At 39.4% G+C, this 17,056-nt stretch overlaps 1 protein-coding gene and 2 long non-coding RNA genes across 3 annotated transcripts in view; 2 read left to right on the top strand and 1 right to left on the bottom strand.

The window, feature by feature from the left end:
• Window positions 1-17,056, bottom strand: part of LOC117958543 (protein phosphatase 1 regulatory subunit 29) — a 53,879-nt gene that overhangs the window by 25,898 nt on the left and 10,925 nt on the right. The window contains exon 2 of the mRNA XM_034894997.1: window positions 12,355-12,498. The gene's annotated coding sequence lies outside the window, so the exon portion shown is untranslated. The remainder of the gene's footprint in view (window positions 1-12,354; window positions 12,499-17,056) is intronic.
• LOC117958545 lies at window positions 4,578-5,392 on the top strand. The gene is made up of 3 exons (XR_004659751.1): window positions 4,578-4,724; window positions 5,315-5,321; window positions 5,376-5,392. It is a non-coding gene; the product is annotated as an uncharacterized LOC117958545 (long non-coding RNA).
• The window catches only part of LOC117958544, an 8,352-nt gene continuing 2,962 nt past the window's right edge, over window positions 11,667-17,056 (top strand). The window contains exons 1-2 of the long non-coding RNA XR_004659750.1: window positions 11,667-11,769; window positions 12,071-12,073. This is a non-coding gene — a long non-coding RNA (uncharacterized LOC117958544). The remainder of the gene's footprint in view (window positions 11,770-12,070; window positions 12,074-17,056) is intronic.

The following is a 17,056-nucleotide window of genomic DNA, read 5'->3' as shown; positions in this document are numbered from 1 at the left end:
TCTTGAGGAAAGTAAACAGCTGTTTTTGAGTTGACACTGGGAGCCAGATTATAAAAACAAGCCTCATTATGACTCTTATTGTCCTGAGAAATGTTGGAATTGTCATTATCCGTTTACCTGCTATTCTCTCTCTCTCATTTGACATCTCTCTCACCTTTCTGACAGCTCGGCGAGGCAATAGGACTATGCTCCCATAATTATGTCTGTTTTTTTTGTCTGTCTCTCTTCTACCTGACAACCTTCAGCAAGCCAGAGTAGGCGATCCAATTTAAAAAAGGGGAATCAATGAGTATTTTCTCAGAGCGGTAACAATGTCCAGAATGCACTTTCAGTGGGATGATGTACATGATGATGGATTCAGGTAAACATCAGGTGGAGAGCTATCTATCCATCTGTCTGTTTATCTATTTTTTCCTGTCCATTCTTTCTCTACAGTACCTTATCCGTGGGCGACAGTATTTCTTCCCTGCGATTTAATATGTGCATGTAGGCATATCAGCATATGGCCTGTGATCATACAGAAACAGAAGCTAGTTGGAAGAACAATGGCTTTGGTTGCAAGAACAATGATTTCACACACTGCTGACTGCACGGTAATGATCACTGCCACATTCACACTATTTTGGAGCCAAGTGTGCTTCTGTACAAACAGAAACACAATTTTATAAAAAGCACACAGTAACAACAAGGAGCACATTTGGATTGATCAATGCGGCCGCATATCAGTTTCTCAGATGAAATATGTGCATGTTCCCCTAAGTTTCTCGACTTAATTAAAATCATATATTAACTTCTGTTTGTAGACGTTTTCACAGCACAACATGCAGTAAAAATAGAAAAAGAGCAGGATATGATGTTAATGGGGAAGAACATAAGTGTTGCGTTTATGATATTGTTCCGTGTATGTGATCCATTCCCTCCAGGATTTCAAGAATTGTGATGAAAGTTGAGATGTCTTTTGTATTCTTGTTGCAAGACGTTGCAGGAGACAGTAAAAATTGCGCACAAAAAAAACGTAATTTCTTTTTTGGTATACTACTTAAAAAATAAAAGGAAACTTGTTTTGGGAGAACAAATCTACTCTGGTCTGAGTTTTTCTAGTCACCCTGTTGGTATTATATAAAAATAGCTTGTGGATGTAAGACAAAAAATATTTGATTGAATTAATCAAATTTGAACACATCTGTCAGTGGCTTGTTGATCTTTATATTGTTAGTTAATTTCCTAACCTGGCCTGGGCTCGGACACACATTCATACGGTTTGATGAAGTACTTATTGGACTTTTGATGGTAAACGTGAGATGTTCGAGTGACACACGTCTCGTCTTCATATTAGTTACAAGGAAATTAATTTGGCCTTAATTTGGCGTGTTCATTAATGTACATTAATGGACATTTCTGTAAATGCGCCTGTTAGCCAATTGGCTATTTTTCAGCTTTAATCCTACCTAGGATACTGACGCAAAGTCTGGCAGGTGGGACTGCTGTGATTGGTTGAAGTTGCAGGAAACTGATTATTGGTCAGATTTGCAATGAAGTTGAGGTGATTGGTCAAACTTGCGAGTTGCACCAAATTTACTATGATTGGTTGAATTTGCGTGAATTATTGTGATCGTGACATCGGAAAATCCTGGAAGGACGGGTAATCGCTGGAAATTTGTTAAATGCTTTGTAAAATAGATTTGCATCTCTGTCTTTTTATTGCTGTGGCTAAGTTTTTGAGTTGTGTTGTCTTTGGAGTAACCTTTAGGGCTTTACACCTATTTACCAACCCATACAGTGTGCAGAATTCAGCAAGCAGCAAACAGGTCACTCTCATTCTAGGCTACCTACATAACACAACCCTGACATGCTTCCCAAGTTTAAAATAACACCGGGCTAGGTCTCAAACGACACACTGTTCCTCATTTAGTGCTCCAGTTTAATCTTCTTGGCAATATACAGTGTGTGTGTGTGCATACATATAATCGAGACCCCACGACTCACAAATTATGACCCAGTAATAACTTCCTGAAACCATTCTGAAAACACTCAACTTTGCACATGTGCTTATATGAGCAGCAGCAGAAAGTGACTTGACAAACAGCACCGAGCAGAAGGTGCTTGGGAGCCGAACAGAAAATCAGAAAGGCACCTCAGATCAGTTCTTCACAGAGCTCACCACATTCTTTTCAGCATCTCTGAATCTTGTATATGTGCATTGAGCCGGGTCGCTTGTTTACAGAGCACATCAGTACAGCAGTCCTGTGACTTGAATTATTTAAAATTCTGCAAGTATTAACCGTTACAGAAATAATGTGGAACAAACATCCATTAGTTCAAAGGAGTTTGTTATGTGTTCAAATAGGCTACAATTTCTCATGAATTCATCTTATGTTTATTTTCATCAGTAGTTCAAATCAAAATGGAATAACATGATTAGATAAAAAACAAAATACAGCATATCTGAAAGTGAAGTCTGACTCTCTGCTATGTCAAAGGGTGAAAAACTCCTCAGAACTGTGAGCAGTTTCTTCTCAAATGGATGTTTTACCAAAGCAGCTTGGCCCATCAAAAACCAAATACACTAAACTGATACTCCGATACCACTTTACAGCTGTTTGAAACACATACACAAATAGCACAGCTATTGTCATCACCCGCTATTGTGGCCTATTGGAGATTAAAAGGTTTAGCATAAAATCAAAGTTGCTCCTCAACTGTATGATAGAACAAAGCAAGTTAGTAATTTTAATCAAATCATTCATCATTACACCAATGGGTGTCACAAGTCCAACCCAAAGTAATGTCAAATTACTTTTCCTGGTCTAGCGAGGGAAAGAGAACCTCCATTAGCACTTGGTGTAAATCAATGTAAAATTGCCATCAAAGGAAATCAGCACATTCAATTTAAGCTTTTACCGTTTAAAACATTTGAATTCCCTCACAGTTATCAGTGTTGGACCAAACTGCCTTCTTAAAACAGTAATAGTTTAAAATAGACTAAAAGTGGCCTCTCAGTTGATATCTTATTAATAACCACATCTTTAAATAATTTCAGTCATCACTCCACAGGGCAGATAGTGGACTTATTTCAAGTGTCCTCAATAATGCTGATGGTGTTGATGCGGTCTTTTCTCTAATACATCACAGTCCTTTATAAGAGGACAGAAGATTTACACTAGAAGGCACCAGGGGATCATGCACGGTTAGACTAAAGGTTTTAAGGGATGCCTACGTTTACCGGCTTACTTGATATTAGTGATACTGTACAATGGTAACGACATCTTGCCTGTACAGATACTGGTGCTTTGGGTTGGTGCAGTAAGACGTGTAATGATAACCAGCATGCCTGCAAAAGTGAAAACCTGAACAGAATAAGCTTTAATAGCCCGTTTTCCTCTTCTCCCTATGGGAATTTTCATGGTAGCTGCCAGACTGAACAGTCCGTACAAGTTGTACGTGTAAATCATTCAACAGTACGCAGGCTGTCCACATTCTGTGCGAACGGGGCGTTAGTGGACAAATATGGTCATAATCTCCAAGCATATAAGCCCATCCCCCACCTCCCTCCCTCTAGATACACAGGGGGAAAAACACACACATGCTTTTTTGCTACATGAAGTATCTGCCCATGAAACAAACACATTTAAAGAAAACCCTTAGCTGGATGTGGATACACAAAATCACCAAGGGAGGATTGTCTGAGACTGCTTCATTCTTCCTTTGATCATATTTCCCTTTTCTTTCTCTGCCTCAACCTCCGACTGTCATGTATTATGTATTTTTGGGCTGAACTGCTGTTGTATAGCAGTCACTTCTGGATTAGGCTTTTGCAACCATACTGATCTGATTACAGCACTAGATAGGTCATCTTATGCAACATGTATGGCTCGCTGCATATGGGGGATGTCTCTTTCTCTCTCATGCCTCCCACTGTTTCTTCTCCTGTGATCTCCCTTTCTCTTGGTTTGTTTGTCACACCCCTGGTAAAATATGTGGCCAAACTGTTATTTAAAAGGTTCAGAGCAAAATGAAGTTGATCGTCCAATTGTAAAGCATTGTTCACCAAAGGACATATTAATTTGTCATTTTAAAAATATCACAAATTACCTGATTGGCTTTGTCTGCTCTAGGCCTTTCCCCTGTGTGCTAGAATTGTTCATCTAGTGAAGGGAGCAGAGCTGTAATGTGAATGTCAGCGTAGATTAGCATGGATAACATGATTTTAATGTAAACTCCTACTCTCTCCGACAAATACATATTGCTCTTTTTCCAAAACGTATACCTGTACTGTTTCTCCATTTCTACATCATGAACAAGGCCCATGCTTGCACTGTGAGTTTCCCACAGCACAAAAAACAGCCACGATAGTTCATTCTGAGACTGTATTGATTACACGATTGCTCACACACTTTATTAATTTAAAAACTGTTCAACCATATGCCTCGGGATACCCAGCTTCTCTGGCAAAAAGTTCATTTGCTCACAGATTTTAACGCAGTTGAACTAACGATGTCTCACAGCTCAGTGTCCATCTGTCTGTTGCGTGTGGCAGTTATCTGACGTCCAGCACACTACTGCATTCAAACCTGAACACCCACACAGGTGATTTCAGTTATTGTGGCTGATTAAACCTCTGCTCAGGTTGAAGTGGGCCAGAGCTTAGATGGGTATTTATAAGGTCACAAATCTTTTCTACCAAAAACAATGGCAAAGCTGTCATTTGTCCTGTCCTAACTAGGGTTTGGGTACTGTTCATTTTTTTAACCTGGAATTCGGTTCCGGTACGTAACGATACGTTTAGTGGTACTTTACCTCTGCAATGACCAAAAACAATTTCAGTTGTAAAAATAATTCCAAATATATTAATCCTATTTTATTAGAACATTTTGCTCATCTCTTTTGAAAACTGCTCTTTAATTTTTAATGGAAAGTCTTTTGAATTGCCTGCTTAAATGTGCTATATAAATAAAGTTTCCTTGTCTTACAACCTCAGCCTGTCAATCCGTCAGTAGGGTAAAGTGAACACAGTGGTGCCCGTTACAGAAGAAGTCAAACGTTACCCATACCGGGACAGCTTACACCTCGCTGTCTGCGTGAAGTTTTCAAAAGTGTAACCACACTTGCAACCGCATTATTGGCATTGCCGTGACTCACTGTGACTTTACCAAGTCAACGTTGTTTCGCTCCGTCCGCACCACAGCTTTGGGTGTTTATCGGAAAGCGTGAAGCTCTGCTCTCTGTCAACGTGCAGAGAGGACCGAAATGCTCGCGCTTATCGCGTAAGCGCTCTCAGGCATCGTTTGATTTAAAGTGAATCGGTCCTCGGTAGAAACAACGTAATTCGGATGGTACCGCGTTTGGTACCCAACCATTGCCCTATCTGGTGCAAGAAAGCTAACAAAAGACTCAGAAAGATGTCAATCAATCAGTCTATGCACCCACACAGTCCTGGGAAGAGGTCTAATCAACCAGATTAACTCAAAACACCTGTGTGGGTGTTCAGGCCCTTTAAAGGGTGATTGCAATTAGACAACACGCCCCAGCTGTGTCACTTAACTCTCCTGGCACTGCTCCTATGAGCCATCCCCACACCACTCTCCCCTGCCACTAAATGCAAACTATACCCACCTCTACAATGCTATCAAAGCAATTATGTCTCTTCATGTAAACAATGGCCATTCACATCCTTGGTCTCTGTCGGACCGGTCCACAGAGTGGAAAGAGATCACATGCTTGTCCCACTGGTTTGTCTCTCATCTGAACACTGGCCAATCACATCTTACTATGACCCACCTCCATCCAACCATAGATACAGAGCATATTGTGGTGGGCTGGTCTGGGTCTCAAAAGTCCGGGACTGATTTTTCTTTTTTTTGTCCGGAGGAAATACTATAACTTGGAACCATATTGGACTGTCTTTCGCTACAGCAAAATATAATTGCAATTACAGTAATAGTTGCCCTTAGTTCTTTAATCTGTCACTGGCACGCTTACACACATATAAACACACACACACAGACACAGCACTGACAATTACTTCAAGGTTGCAGCTTCATTAGCCAACAGACCTGGCAAGCAGATTAACACTTTTAAGTGCTGAGCATCTCTGGGAACTCCTTCATGACTGTTGGGAAACCATTACAGGTGACTAACTCTTAAAGCTCATCAAAAGAATACAAGAGTGTGAAAAGCAGCAATCAGAGCAAAGGGTGGCTACGTTGAAGAAACTAGAATATAAGACATGTTTTCAGTTATTTCACACATTTTTTTTAAGTACACAAATCCATATGTGTTCCTTCATAGTTTTGATGCCTTCAGTGATAATCTACAATGTAAATAGTCATGAAAATAAAGAAAACGCATTGAATGAGAAGGTGTTTCCAAACTTTTGGCTTGTGTGTGTGTGTGTGTGTGTGTATATAGATATAGTTTTTTTTTCATATTATATTTCAAAAGCATATCTGCACGTGTGTTGGCCTCTGTGTCACTGGACATGTCAGTGTACAAATACAGAGACAGAGCAACAAATGGATAGGTGAAGAACTTAGAAAGAGACAAGAGAAAATGTACAAAATACAAACCGATCTATCTCTTTTCAGCCTTCTCTCTGCATAGCAGTACGACTTAAAGCATAAGCTCAGTAATGGTGCCAACACTGTGCCAAAGGAGGAAAGGGTCAGTGATGTAACCTAATGTGAGCAGGATTAGTAAACGCTAGACACAGCATACTGGCACACTGACTGCCACGGTAACACCACAAAAAGTAGTAGGATAGGCAGGAACACAGCAAGAGATGGAGACATGAGAGTAAGTGAGAGAGAGAGACAGGAGGAATAGAAAGAACCTAAGAAGTATGTATCAGTTATAGTTGTACAAAATAGAAGACCAGCCAATGTCTTTCAAAACCGGTGTTGGAGAGTGGAAATATATGCAAGACAAAGAGCATAATGGAAAGAAAGTGGGCCAGTGCACAGGTGAAAGACAGAAACTAAAGAGGTGTGAGTGCATATAGATAGATCTGTATGTGTGTATGTGTCATAGTAATAGTGCCTTGCTTTCCTGTTCTTTATCATTTTATCCTCCCTTACTGAATTTTATTCAAAGCTGAGACCTGCATGTGTAAACTAAATGATAGTGAATGAAAGAGGATAGGAACATTTGGGTGAAGAGGAAATGAGTTGGGAAAGTATGATTCACTTTGCACGCCTCATTAAAATACATAAAGTTCAGGGAGTGGGAAAAAGTCATGATTTAAGTGCACGTCTCTGCTAATATCTAAAAATACTACCGGGTTACCGCTATTTTTACTCTTTCTCCGTACTGGCTATGACACAGTAGTTACACAAGGGTTGCCAAGCAAAGGCATACATAGCAAATGTTTTGCTTACAATTGATGATGAGTCAGAGCATGATTTAAAATCCAAATATTTGGACTGATGGTGACACTAGAGACAACATCATTCAATTCGTCAAAATCTGTAGTATGATTCCACCTGGGAGCATAAATGTCTAGACCAATGCACATGCATGCTGATGTATTGCTCCCAAACAGATGAACACAGATTTAGCACACAACCTCCTAGGCTGAGGTTGGGGTTATTCAAAATGCGCTTGTGCTGTCAAGAAACCTGATAGGCAGCTGGGAAACAGCACCCAAATGTAAAGGGAATAGAAATATGCATACAGTATGCAAATACTATGGCGGAAAAAAATGGAAGTCACCACTGAGTTAAAATAAACTGGCTATCAAAGAGGAAATAGGCAACTGCCATTTTGGCTCCCAGCTAACTGAATTATGTTAAACAATTTACTGGTGGCAATTTAAATCTAGAAGCAGTAGCCCTTTTCCCATCTGCTTTTTTTAAGAAAAAAAGGACAATTTTCAGCCACTTTGACATCTGAGATAATGGGAAAAGCAAAGAAATAAAAGTCTTGGTGGATGTCCGTCAAAATAAGCTCAGAACTCATCAGTAAAACATGTCACACTCTTGATGAGACTCAAACTGTGAGGTAATTTAATGCTTCATTCCTTTAACCCTCCACTGGCAACACCCACATACACACACAGCTTAGGTGTCACACACACACACACACACACACACACACACGGCCAGACACAAATGTACTCTCAGTATACAAGTCTCAGTTCTCGGCTGCCACCCAATCGATTATCCCATTATAGCTGAAAAAGCTCTTTTATTTGTTCTGATTGAGTTTTGAAGGAAGGAGGAGCTATGGTTTATAAGTAAAGCAAAAATTGCTAGATTGATGGTTAAATGGGGTAAACCTTGACAGCCAGAATGCACACACCAAACTCCTACTTATAAGGATGTGCAAACATTACATCAAGTGAATCTCCATCAACACTCAAGAAACCTATTTCATATAGCCCTCATACACATGGCTATTTGTTATCTGCGAGTGTACTGTGAGAAAGCACAGTCAACTTGTCAAAAAAAAAAAAAAAAGTGCCTTTTAGCAAGTGCAACAGTTCCCTCAGGCTGTTGCTGTAACAATCTGGTCTTCATTGGCATTCACACCACTGGGAATCATTATACTGTGTACTTGCTTCAACGATACAGTTCATACAACACTGAAAGCTAGTAGCGCATTAGCAAAACATCAGCTAGTTCAACTAGTTCAAGAATTATTGTGAAAAGTTGCTAAATGGATGAACTTCCTCAAATTGCTTACAGCAAAAATGCATGGTTTGTTACATGTTTGACAAAGGGTTATAGCGTAGAATTAAAGTAATATTCCTTCATTTTATATCAAGTGTAAAGAGTACTGTAACAGAAAACGCAAGTGGACACTCAAACTGTAGCTCAAATTTGGTTAAATAGCTTGAGGAAGGTCTTGAGCCTTCCAGGGAATTGATGAACCTTCCAGAATGTCACACCATGTTATGCACGTGCCAAGATTTGGATAAGCTTCTATTATCACATGGATTTCCAACTGGACTCATTATTCTGGTCTAAAGCTGTTGGTTAACTGAAATAATGTTAATATCTAAATATTCTTTCCTTGGCATAACGGAATGATGTCGGGTTATCTGGCTCACAGCAATCATCAATGCAATAGTAGTTTCACACTACATATATCATGTCTCTTTTATACCACCTCCATCACCTACAACAGTGGTTCTCATCCTAGGAGTCGGGACCCCCACGGGGTTCGCAAGTAGGGATCTAACAATTATTGATTTTGTTGGTCCGATTAGTCTGAAAAATAATCACACTTTCATGGTTATGATTGTCTTGCAATACTCATTTCACTGTTAATGTCTAAAATTAAATGAGAACTCTAGTTTGCAATGTGTTATTTATTGCTTCCTTTTGAAACAGAAATAACACAGTAACAGTTTTGATTGTTTTAAAAATTAACTATATGATCAATCATCAACATTTTTATTTAAACTCATATGAAATGATTGGAGACAAGAGGTGAATCAGCCACACCACAAACAAAGGCCAAGTTGGTAACAACAGTGCTATCCTTCTTAAGAAGAAATTGGTCATTTTTGGAAATGGCCCTGCTATCTGGTGTTTCTAAAAGTTGGAGGGGCTTCAGGACAAGATACACCCTTTCACAAGGAGATGAGCAGCATGTTGCCAAGGAATAAATGCAATGGAGAGACCTCTTTGCAGCCTTGTGTCCCACAGAGGATGAAGAGGAGTAAGTAGGTAACTCTAAGTGGTAACGTCAGTGACAGGATTGAGCTGTTGCAGAGTTTTTCCTCACACTTTGCCTGACACTATTGTCAGCTTGCTCACTGTAAATGCAAACATCAGCTCCTTACTTGTTAGCCGTTAACTGTAACTTTACCGTTAACATTAAACAGACTGATTGTTTTTGACAATAATAATAATAATAATAGTAATAATAATGATGACGATGATTAATGCTCATCACAAAAAGAACATGAAAGTGGCAGTTGAGTTTACTCTGCATTACATTCTACTTAGAGGAGCATTTTCCTCGAAGCTAGCACAGCGGGAAGAGAACAGAGACAAAATAATTACAACAATTACTTCTTTTAGTTTATCTCCGCCTGACACACACACAGTAGACTTACATTTGCACACACATACGGAATATAATAGCTGTGGTAAGTGAAGTTCTGGCAGCGCTAATGACAGTGTTTCCAGTAAAATAAGTGTAATAAAAGCAGTGGAGATGGCCTAATATATGCATGTGAAGACACTAACTAATGCTTTCACACCAGCGCTTGACTGTATTCCAAAAACTTTACCCACACTCACACTTTACATGCACTTGTGCAACGTACATGACACACACACATATGCAAATGTACACACGGTATCCTCACTGGTATGTGCTTTGTATATTTGTCTGTGTGAGACACTCCAGGTGGATAAAGGTCAGATATGCGGGGTATATCCTTGGGAAAGACACAGAGTCACACACATGTGATGAATTAATTAGAGCAGGGATCTTCAACAGGGGGTCCGGGACCCCTAAGGAGTGTCCTCAGACTTACTGCAGAGGGGCCACCAAATAATGGTTCATTTCTTGAAGGTTTTTAAAAAAAATGTCTTCACGTGAATCCAAAATATTATTAGCAAATACAAATCCACCTATTTGTGAAAAAGCCCCACTAGTGAAAGGCTTGTAGCATGTAAGTAAGGTAGCCCTTACCCATCCACATATTCAGTTAATCCTGTTCACTGTGCCATATGTATGTTTATCATTAAAACATAATTTACTAAATGTATGCCAACAATTATTATTTTAATGACTTCATGGGACCTATCTTTTGAAAAAATGTGATCTGTGGTGAATGGAGAGAGCCAAATTATTATTTGATTCTGTTTGAAATGATCCATGGGCATCGTCTGGATTTCAACAATTTTGATTCCAGTTCCGATTCTTCCGTTCAATTCCGTGTCTTATTGATTCTCGTTTCCGATTCATTTAGGGGTGGAGTTGGTAGGTCACATGCCTATTTTCACAAAAAATAGGAAAGTTTTAGTTTGATTCAATGGTGGTTTTGCATATTAACAGGGCTTTTTCAATGGAAAATAAAGCTACACTAGAGCGCTGCTTACTGTGCTTCAAGGCTGCAACACAACAAGCGCTTCAGAAACCAAAACCTGCGCATATTAAATTGGGAAACGACAATCAGATTTGAAACCAAATCCTCCAAGCATTTCTAAAGAATTCCAATAATGGAAAGTAATAATTTTTGAAACGATTCCAAGCAGGAATTGGTTCTTGATGCCCAACCGTACTCGCAGCGGGCTCACTGCAACATAATAGAGTATAATGATGAGCCGAGAGCAGCCGCTCTGAGACACGCTTTATGTGCTCCAGTAAAAACAAAAAGACAGCCATTTAAAACTAAATGTAGAGAAGTTCATGGGAGCTACTGGCGGCCACATCTGCAAAATAATATTAAACTACCCTAACGTTAGGTTATTCACACACGTGCTACTAAATACATTTTACAGTTAGCGCACATCTATTTTTAGCCCCAAATGCGACTGAAACTGTCGCACTGTAGAGCCCTGAGAGCCTCGTACCACACAAGATGGTTCACAGACTGAATGACTAAGTGTCATAAACCACAAGGTTTTGTACTGGTAATACTTTCAGCCAAAACAGAGAAGGCTAACACTTGTGAGATGTAAGAACTATATTTTTGTAAGTTCATCTTTCACCTTATGCTGCGTTCCAGACACAGTTTTTAGCCCGTAAGTTATGACTTCAAGTCACGACTTGGTAGCGTTCCGGGCAAAGTAACAATAAACCCTTCTAGCTTGCGTTAGCTAGCGGCTACCTAACGATGACTTTAGCTAGCATTAGCTGATACTAGCAATTTCTACTTGGCAACGTATTTTGGGCTTCATTTAGTAAACATAACCTGCAGTAGTACACAATTGTTTTTGTCTTACAATGTGCAAAATTACTTTAAGTTGCCTTTTTAGTGCCTATTTATTTATATTTCTCTTTTATCTACCAGCGTCTGTACAGCATCAACAAGGGTCACCATTGTTGTTTATGTGTGTGTGATGTAAAAAACTGTTACTGGGAATACAATAATCTCGTTTGAGTTCACGGGTAGTAAGTTACGGGTTTGACTGCCGTTCCAGGTCACTTTTGCGGGTAAAAGGTTGTGAAAACACGGGTAACAGGTTGACTAGAACGCAGCATTAAGGTTAGCGCGCTATGTTCCAACCAATTCAGCTTCAGCTTTTACAACAAGTGTACCTAAATAGCGATATATTAAACACAGAATTCAGTCTGAGGGCAGGGTTTGAGGGCTGAGGTTTTAGCATAAACAAGCATTAAAGTAACATTAATCATTAAAGTACTTAACTAAATGCATTAATTGGACAAAACAATAACCTTGTGATGAGGGAAGCTGTTCCCAAGGATGGCAGGTGGTTGCGGTTGCACACCAAAATGATTTGGATCGTTTGCTCTTCTTGTACTTGGTACAGGTCCTCAGAAGTTCCTTAAGAGTTACGGGAGATGAAACTGGGCCTGGAGCTGAAATGAAGAAAAAAAAAAAATAGAGGGGTTAAAATTAGAAGTAGAATTTAACATTCTTTCATTCTTGTTTCACATGCATTTCTAATTTAATGTACCAAGCTAAATGAAGTGATTATGTACAGGCACTTACTTTATCACTGACAAGCAATTTGCTCATTACGTCCATTCATGTAACAAACAAGTTCAGTTGAGTGTTAGTAAATGGTTATGAAATGAAGATTAATGTTTGATAATGTATAAATGGCTATCATACTTACAATGACATTATGTTTTATTAAATGTCTATGATATGGTTAGTGTTCTTCTCATAGAGACACGGTGAAAATTAAATAACACATCATAGACAGAAAAAGGTGAGAAAATAAGAGGAATTTCAGAAGTAAACTGATTTTTTTTTGCTGAGACTCATCTCTTAGTTGCTATCTCCATCCCTCATTCTTTCACAGTCCATCCTTCTCCCTTTTTCCTCTGCTCACATTCTCTCCCTTTTTTTCAGCTGCATGTGGTTCACTTAAGTTAACATTACCAGGGCAGACAAGGATGTTGACAAAAATGGTGACAATAATGGCTAATGATGCATCAGAAGGGTACGACGTGACAGATGGCTGGGTCTGTATGTGAGACTATGAGATGCTACCTATCTTTCTGTTTTAGTTGCAGAGCAGGACAGCTGTCACATAACACCTCAAGCAGTCAGTCCACAACACACTGTGCCTATCTATGAATAATTTGCGCAAATAACTGTCAGAGAAACAGACATACATGACTCTCTCTCTCTCTCTCTCTCTCTCTCTCTCTCTCTCTCTCTCTCTCTCTCTCTCTCTCTCTCTCTCTCTCTCTCTCCTGGTCTCTCCATATTCTCTCTGCCTCTCTTTAACCGTCTCATTCCCTTTCTCTCTCTCTCTCTCTCTCTCTCTCTCTCTCCTTCCAGCACATTCACCCTCTCCATGACACACACACACACACATAAGCACAGACAAACCCACACAGACAGCCTAAATCAGTTATGAGAGCCTGGCCTGCTGCCCCAAAGTGAGCTGAGCATGACATCTCATTTTCACCAGTAATACTGGGCTGATCCTGCTTCTATCTTACTAGAAGCGTGGCATTATACTTGATCATGACTAGGCACAATAAGTAGACACATGCATGTAAAAAAAATACAAAATTTACTTTACTTACGTGCAACTGCAGACACTCAAATGTTGAATAACCTTCATAAAAGTTGATCTCATATTCATTACTACAGCTACTTTTTAAGGATGTGTTTTTGTACTAGCAGGCAAACCAGGGGTCAAAATGGATTGCCTTGGGATCTTAAAGCACATGGCTGTCAGTGCTCTAAATAAACATTGCCCAAATGTACTGCACATTCAAGCTGAACCATTTCAATTTTTCCTAAAACCTCCAAGAGGTTTCCTCTGGGAATACCCTCAGGTCAATCTATAATGTTTCTTCCCAAGATGTTGAAATCTAATGGCCAGATTTCAATTTGATTTGCTGGGGATATTTACGCTCCCTGGAGGAGGAATTCTAGCATTTTGGGTGAACCCTCTGACCTCTACTGACATGTGGAGGCATCAATTTTCCGCTGTGCACAAGAAATCTGCTTTGAATCTTACAAGAAATTTACTGAGAAAATGTATGCACTTCAGAAAATGAAAACTTCACACTCCCTGTGACGCTATTTGATTTTATGACCATATGGCCTTGCCTCTAGTTTTACAGTCAGGATGTTTTAATTGTTAACCCTACTGGTGCTCTAAAATCTGAAAACATATGGTTGTGTTGTTCATTTTGTTCAGTCACACAACAGGCTTTATATTCTTGGTCTTTTTTCTCACAGTTATGTATTCAATGGTCCTAGTCTTGCAAATCATCATTGCTCCCTCACCCTAGTGGGTCTTCTATCTGTCAGGTTTTTTTCTCAATAATGGATGGTCACAATGTCTGATTTCTCTCTTAGCTTCCAATTTTTAATTTGTAATAGACACTACAGATTCTGTAGACACAAAACCCATCAGTACTAAAACTAGCTCAAACACCTCACCATCACTTATACAACTTTGGTCGGACACTAGCTTGAGCAACATTGGCCCCCAGGGGACTTGGAGCTAGTTGGCTATTATTTTAACTTACATTTCCAAAGTGAAGAATATTTATTCTTCTTTCTCCTTCTCTTACAGATGTTCACTGTCTCTCTACTTCTCAACCTTACTGTGCTTCTTCCACTCATAATTACATCAAAGAGAAGCAGCTGCTGACTCATTGAGAGGGTTGGAAGTGTGTACACATGCACACACACACACACACACGCGCACACACACACAATGGGTCCATGGGTAGGTTACGCAAATGGGTTATAGAATCCCATGTGTGTGGGTGGCAGTTTCTCTGGGTTGCACATATGCTAGTCCATATTTTGTAATTACAGAATTTCATCAGGGTGAACAGTGAAAACTAATCATGAAGAAAGGAAAAGAAAGGACAGGGGAAGAAAACGGGAGAAACAAAAGAGAAATTAGTGCCAGGAGAAGAATACAGATGCAAGTAAATGTGACAAGAACAAGAAGGCAAAAGGAGAGAATGATGGGAGGAGTTACCGCATCAAAAAGGTGTAAGAAGGATTAGAAAGAGGGAAGATAGGATCACAGTTAGGGCTTTTGTGCAATGCGCAGTGGTCCATGGGCATGCCCATTTACACCTCATTAGTCTGACAGCCTTTTGACCAAGTGACAGTGCTTTGAACTTCATCCTTAACTGCAGCTCAGAGCAGCAATTATACGTAAAATTAATGTCAAAGCCAACCAATCAAAGCATCATCTTTTAAATTTTCAGTCCTGTATTTTGCATGACTGTCACAACAACTGTATTTAAAGTCCCTTAGGGTGAAAGTCTGAACATTTCACATGTCAAAGCCAAAAATACAACTGTGACATTGTTTAAATAGTGTGTCTACATTGCCTATGTTTGAATGGACTATCGATGTCAAGCGTGTGAGTTGAAGCAGTAATCCAACCATCCATCCACTGTCTGTAACAATTTACCTTATTCAGGGTCATGGGGGGGATCAATAACAAATATTATTGATCAAAACATGATTTAATGGGAAATGTGCAATCTGGGTAGAAGATTAAGTGTATTATGAGGGGGAGTATGTACTGTGTGTTTTTCTTTTTCTTTCTTCTGTGAGTGTGGGGGGAAGGTAGGGAGGAGGGGTGTTGTGTGTGGTTTATCTGATGTTAATTAAACAGATTTGCGTGAGACAATGTTAGCTCATATTTTACACATGTTTGCTGTATGTGTATTGCGTTTATGTACGATGCATCACCATTTTTTGTTCTCGCATGTGCCCAAGACAAATTTCTCCATCCCAAATGTGGCCCTTTTCTTTGATTTTGTTTTCTATAAAACATCGTACATGAGTTTCTATTTCATGTGTGGTTCTGCAAAAGGGTGTGGTATACATAATTTAAGAAATTGAATTTGTCTTTACTACTGGAGATGTGTTCACGGGCCATATAGGTGATGGCGTGGATTTGGATGGGCCATTCAGAGTTGATTTTTATTGCCAACAACTTAATGGCTCTGAGCCTCTGACATTGTTATCTTTAAAACCCCACATGCAGTACTGCTTACTTCAGCAGTCTCACACAGAACAACACAAGGACGAGTCCAGCATACATTTTAGGGGTGGGGGGAAAAATCATTACAGCATGGTATTACGATATTTTCAGTAGCAATACTGTATCGGTACACAGGCGCAAAGTATTGATATTTTATTATAAATGTGTTGATCAGTTTGTCTGCTTGAAAAAAACCATTTTGCAGCAATAACATTGAAGTGATATGAACAAACAGAGAAATATATATTTTTAGATAAAACAGATGTTGACCAAGTTTCCTTTTGGGGACATCACTTAAAATTGGGAAAAAATTGGAAGTTGGAAAAAAGGTTATATATTGCAACATATTGCAGAATATTGCATTGTGTTTGAAATCGCAATAATATCGTATCGTGGCAGAAGTATCGTGATGATATCGTATCGGTAGCGTCTGGTGATTCCCTACACTAATGCAAATGCTTCTTACTCATGGCATAGACAACCAATGAAAGTAGGAGGGAGAAAGGATGAAGCAATTAGAGGGGAAGAAACAGCATTATGTATGATCAGCTCAGATCTAAAATGTACACCAGTGTGCTCCAAGCCGGCATGTTGTTGCATAACTAACAATGCTAGCACTATTCCCTGTAGACATTGGGCATTAGGCTTAATTCTCATAAGCATTACTTGTGTCAGGTGTACAATGTGCCTCACTGTTACCTGGATTTGATGAAAACAATAAAAATGTGAAGCAGTAAAAGGCCTTGAAAATATTGAAAGTATACTTATGATGCAAAGGGGTAAGATCATTTTTTAAATCTTGATTAGTTTTAATTAGTTAGTTTTAGTTAGATTAGTTTTTGATTAGTTCCCCTCTCCGGGGAACCATCACCTTATCGTGGTGGAGAGGTTTGTGTGTCCCTATGAACCTGAGAGCTGTGTTGTCTGGA

The sequence above is a fragment of the Etheostoma cragini genome, chromosome 15, assembly GCF_013103735.1.
Source record: "Etheostoma cragini isolate CJK2018 chromosome 15, CSU_Ecrag_1.0, whole genome shotgun sequence".
Lineage (NCBI taxonomy): Eukaryota > Metazoa > Chordata > Actinopteri > Perciformes > Percidae > Etheostoma > Etheostoma cragini.
This window is presented reverse-complemented; position numbering and strand designations above follow the sequence as displayed.